We start from the raw sequence: 6491 nt of genomic DNA on the forward strand, positions 1-6491 counted from the left end.
TACATGCAACATCAAACATTTTTTATTTTACATTTAAAAAAAAAGAAAAAAATACATACACAATGTTGTAGAGTTATTTTTTGTAAATTTTCTTTATCAATACAATACATACCATAATTCAAATTGAATAATCTCCCTTAGACAGTGGTAAATAGATACAGTCATAATAAGAAAGATGATGATAAACAGACAGACAAAGTGACAAAACTAAAAAATCTATAGGTGTCTTCCTCTTATTGTAAAGTATATTTCTATACAAAATTTGAAAACTGTACAATGAAAACTGTTTGAGCTATCGTGTCACAAAGAAAGTGTTCACAATAACAAAGATGATGACATAAATACAGACAGACAGACAAAGTGACATATGACCCAAAAATCTATAGGTGTCTTCCTCTTATTGTAGAGTATTTCTGTACAAAATTTGAAAACTGTACAATGAAAACTCTGAGTTATCATGTCACAAAGAATTTAAGTGTTCATAATAACGATCGATGATGACATACAGACAGACAAAGTGAAATGACCCCAAAATCTGTAGGTGCCTTCCTCTTATTGTAAATTATTTCTGTACACAATTTGAAAACTGTACGATAAAAACTGTTTGAGTTATCGTGTCACAAAGAAAGTGTTGACGGACGGACGGACAATGTGATTACTATAGGGTTTCTCGCATTTCATGCGGGGCCCTCAAAATCAATACTTTTGACATCACACCGTCTTTTTCAGTTTTGACGAGATTCTAAGATCATCAAAGATGTGCATGTACGTGGTAGATTTTATGAATAAATAGGCCAGTTGATGCCTTTCTCAAACAGTTAATTACACTAATTCGAAGGGGAGATGTGAAAAAAAGTTTTTCTCTCTCAAAATTCCTAATCCAACCAAGTCATATGAAAAGAAAAGACTATGTAATATGTGGATCCATCATTTGTGTAATGACAAATTGAGGTTCGAGACATTTGTATGAAGAAACGTGTACCATCTGCCTGGTCTGCAACTCAACTGGACGTCTTCATTTCTTAATTTCTTCTAGCGAAAGAATGGGCTCAAATCTATACAGCTCAAAACTGTTCTGACGTGTCATGTTTACAGTGTTGCTGATGAAATAAACCGGAATAGACAGTGTGACATCATAAATCAAACTTTAATGGCCACTCTCTTAGCGGCGGGTAATTCAAAATATATGATAGATTAGTATTGACTTAATCATTACGCAAGGATTTTTTGTTTGTTAAAGATCGAGTGTCATTTACGATATCAGTAAGTAATACTTTATTCATAAAAGCAACAATGAGGTTAGGGTTGTCTTTCTCTTTAAGAAACTAGAATCTCCACTATATCAAGAAGCTTTCATGTAAATTTCTGCTTTTCTGGCTCAAGGATCAGTGTTTCTTCAGAAGATTTTTAGATGACCCCACCCCTATTTTGCATTTTTGTGATTATCTCCCCTCTGAAGGGGGCATTGTCCTTCATCTGAACAAACTTGAATCCTCCCCTTCACCCAAGGATGATTTGTATCAAGTATGGCTGAAATTGGCGCAGTGGTTCTGGAGAAGAAGTCAAAAGTATAAAAATTTTACAGAGGGACAGACGACGGACAATGGGTGATCAGAAAAGCTCACATGAGATTTCAGCCCAGGTGAGCTAAAATAGATCTTCATCACCAGTAAGATAATAGATTTGATTCATATAAATTTTATTTAGTGGTAATTTCAACACGTCTACTCTGGCGTCTATACTAATAACTTTGTTCGCCCATAGCAAAAGTTATACATCTCGGGCGGTCAGGCACACAGTTATTTCACACACTGTGAATCTGCATGTCATGCAAAAAAAAAAGAATTATATGGATGCTGTGTATAGATGACAAAGACTGAAAATCGTTCTTCTACTTGAACTTGTAAATGGATCAAATATGTTCAAAGACAAACATTAAAAACAATGAACTACTACCATTTTAAGGAAAAGTTTACTTGTGAATGTGGGTTCGTTAAAGAATTTGTTTTGACGTTTTAAGCGGAAGGGTAAAATGCAATTTTGATCTATGGAACCTCGCGTTTCTAGGCAGATCACTTCTTTGATCAGTCCCCTAACGTATGAACCAAACAACATTGTAAAGCATGAAAGTGAACAAAATGCACCTGGAATGTTTGTGTAACAATAGATACAATGTGCAAAGATCCAGAAAAGGATGTATCGAAATCAATCAATCTTGAACAAGAGGCCCAAGGGCAACATCGCTCACCTGAGTCACCTTGGCACATATTTAAAAAGTTTCCCTATATATTCGCATGTAAAATTTTGATCCCTATTATGGCCATACCCTAAACCGTCACCCCATCCCAAATCGTCACCGGTAAAATGGTAAAACTTTCATCCTCAATTGTGGCCCCATCCTACCCCGGGGGCCATGATTTTAACAAACTTAATCTGCACTAGGCCAGGAAGCTTTCATGTAAATTTGTACTTTCCTAGCTCAGTGGTTCTTGAGAACAAGATTTTTCCTATATATTTGTATGTAAAACTTTGATCCCCTATTGTGGCCCCATCCTACCCCGAGGGACATGATTTTAACAAACTTGAATATGCACCATGTCAGAAAGCTTTCATGCAAATGTAAACTTCTTTGGCCCAATGGTTCTTGAGAAGATTTTAAAAGAGTTTTTTTCTATATATCGGTATGTACAACTTTGATCCCCTGTTGTTTCCCATCCTATCCCCGGCAGACCATGATTCTAGCAAACTTGAATCTGCACTATGTCATGAAGCTTTCATGTAAATTTGTTCAACTTTCCTGGCCCATTAGTTCTTGAGAAGATTTTTAAAGATTTTACCTATATATTCAAAGTTAAACTTTCATCCCCTATTGTGGACTCATCCTACCTCCTATCTCCAAGGACCATGATTTTAACAAACTTGAATCTGCACCATGTCTGAAAGTTTTCATGTAAATTTCAGCTCTTCTAGCCCTTCACCCAAGGATGCTCTTTACCAAGTTTGGGTGAAATTTGGTGATTCTGGAGAAGAAGTCGAAAATGTAAATAGTTTACAGACAGGCAGACAGACGACGGACAACACGTGATCAGAAAAGCTCACTTGAGCTAAAAATATGTTGATTGTAGTCTAATAGAGCTCATAATCTTATACTTCCCCTTTACAAGTTGCATTTGAAATGAATAGGTTTTCTTAAATTGTCCTCTTGTTATGCTTTACTTTTGCATGTAAAAAACTAATCACAGTATTTCTGCATCAGTCGAACTGCTACCAACTTGAGCGTTGTTTATATCAGAAAGAACAACGTAGACTTGTGTACAATGTTTGATGAACCTACCGTTAACAATATTCTTTTTATCTGGTACCAAATATGATCGTCCTAGAGTTATATTAACTATCCTTTTTATTTTTCAACAAAGACAACAAGTGTCATCCAATAATACAACCCGTCCATGATATAACAGCTCAGATATTACCCTTTTGGATCTTTTGTTTCTTTGATATACAAGCTGAATATATGATAAAACTTACGTGGGATCTTTTCACTTTGTCCTAAAATAAAGAAAAAAAACAACTTAGCTGCTTCATACCCCCGGGGATCATGATTTGAACAAACTTAAATCTGCACTATGTTTGGAAGCTTTCATGTAAATATCAGCTTTTATGGCTCAGTGGTTCTTGAGAAGAAGATGTTTAAAGATTTTCCCTATATATTTGTATGCGAAACTTTGATCCCACTTGTGGCTCCATCCTACCACCGGGGGCCATGATTTGAACAAACTTGAATCTGCATTATGTCAGAAAGCTTTCATATAAATATCAGCTTTTCTGGCTCAGTGGTTCTTGAGAAGATTTTTAAATGATTCCACCCTAATTTTGCATTTTTGTGATTATACCTCCCCTTTGAATGGGGCATGGCCCTTCATTTGTAAAAACTTGAAAGCCCTTCACCCAAGGATGCTTTTGGCCAAGTTTAGTTGAAATTGGCCCAGTGGTTCTGCAGGAGAAGTCGAAAATGTAAAAGGTTTACGGACAGATAGACAGACAACAGGCGATCAGAATAGCCCACGTGAGCTAAAAATACATACAACCCTTTCATTTTAATTTGCCTAGTTATGAATTTGTAATCTATAAACCTACGATGATAATCAATAACATTAGTGTGTGCTAGTTGTCCTGAATCCGAGAACCATCCGATCATGGTCAGCTTTTCCTAGCTGATTAAAGCATTTCTGTGTTGTTCTTTTCAGAATGTGATTGACTATATTTGTACATATATAGGGAATAATTGTGAACCTCCTAAGGGGAATTTAAATAATTTCCTACACAACACCTTTGCTGTCATTCAAAATCATGTGATGTAAATAAGCATTCAAAAGTCCAAGTCAGCATGAAAAAAACTTTGAATTACTGATTATCTTCAAAGCTCAATGAGAGTAAATTGCTGCATCCAAATTGTTCAAAATTGTCAGTATCAATATGAATTTTATCAATTTATCAATACGTGTTTTAAAAAACACTTCATTAAGATGTGGAAAATGAGCTGTAGTGTCTCTTTAAGAAGTCCGATGCCAATTTTACCGACCTCCGCGGTCTTCGGACCACCAGTTAGTTTCGAAGACTGAATGATAGTAGTACATGTAGTAGTAGTAGTTATTGTTGTTACTGCTGAAGTTATTATAGTTGCAGCAATAAATATTTCATTAGTAACATATACATAATATGTCATATATATACTCACTTCCGAAACTTCTTTCACCTTTCTTAGTTGAATCGTCCTGTTGTTTTCTCCTTCTCAAGACAATGTACACTATAATCAGCAGGATTGCAGCGATAACAAACAATCCGGCTATGACACATCCCACAACTGCCCCATCACTAAGTACATCCTCTGATGATGCTGTTGTGGTGTAGACAGTGTTCACAGTTGTGTTAGAGAAGCTCGTGTAGGTGGATGGTATTTCCATCATGTCTTTGGTAGTGAATGTTGATGTCCTATGATCATAGGCATGTTAAAGATTAGAAAACAAGTTTACATGTATTACAAAATAAAAAGTACTAAATTAGGTATTGACTTACATATTTGGACATGATGGATCAGCAAGAAAACACTTGTTCTCTGTGTTGATATTCAGACAGGCGGGATCTACACACACAGAACATGTTAAACTCATATCGAAATATATTTTATTTAAGAAATGAAACTTATAATTCTTTGATGCATGTATCAAACGAAACATTGGACGGAAAACTTCATCAATGAGCGTAGCGCATTGATGAAAAAGTTTTCCGTCCAATGTTTCGTTTGATACATGCATCAAACAAAGAATTATAAGTTTTATTTCTTATCATTTAATTATGTTTTTAAGATAGAAAAACAAATAGTTTCTCCCATCAAAAAGCTTGAATTAACGTTTCTGAAATGGCTCGTAGGAATACATATAGGCAAGAATGAAAACAACAACAAAACGTCATGGCTGTGCGTTCAGGTCAGTAACAGTTACTGTCAGTCTATGCGAAAGACATCGGACCGTCGGACCTGACCGATGTGCAGTGCCTCAGGTCCGACGCATCATTTTTTACACCGGACCGGAATGTCTGATGTCTCAGTGTCCGGTTTTGAGCTTTACTATTTTGATGCGGAGTCATTTAAATGTTTATTGTTATAAGTAAAAAATAGCACACAAATCCAAATACGTAAATGAATGTGATTAAAACCGCATGGACTGTCTAAAGTTAGTATTATACGGGAGGGATCCCTGGTATAGTATTACTAGTATAATAAATAAGATTCCCTTAGTTTTGCATTTTCACGTGTTTCAGTTTTTTACATTAGGTTTTTCGGTCTGACAAAATTTGGTTCGGTCCGGTGTGTTCATTGATTACACAGGACCGAATGTCCTGTGTGGTCCAAAAAACTTTCGCATAGACTGTACTGTGCAGATTTAAATGGATTATACGCCAAATTAAAGGTGCAATGGTTAAAAGCTGAATTAAATATAAAGGAAGATAACAAGTGGTGACTGGATTTATGCTGCATCGTGTTGGAGGAGACGTTGAACACTGGTCGTGTCGTTGGAACGGTGGAATGCAATTCGGCTCCGTTTCAATATCGAGGAAAAAGTTCAAAACGCACTCGTTGACTGAGCCCCATATCACGCAGTTCAATTTCATTGATATTTAGCAGATCAGAAGTCGCCACTTGCTCCATCATGTTATCGATCTCGTAAAGCAGACGATTCATACCGGGAACTCATGTAATCTGTCTACTACCAGTAAGTGGTCTACGTCATCAAGTTGACTACTCTGCCACGTCATCGCCTATGTATGTTGTTTCTTTAAATTAATTTGTATTTTATTCATATCTTTAGTTGTGCTAAGTTTTGATAGAAATGAAAAACTAAAATCAAACAAATGCATTTCGTTATATATAATGCTTGTGTGGAAAATCCCGTTCTATAAATAGCGCTAAAATTAGAACAGGGAAGACGCAT

Source organism: Ostrea edulis, unplaced genomic scaffold (genome assembly GCF_947568905.1).
Source record: "Ostrea edulis unplaced genomic scaffold, xbOstEdul1.1 scaffold_77, whole genome shotgun sequence".
NCBI classification, from domain to species: domain Eukaryota; kingdom Metazoa; phylum Mollusca; class Bivalvia; order Ostreida; family Ostreidae; genus Ostrea; species Ostrea edulis.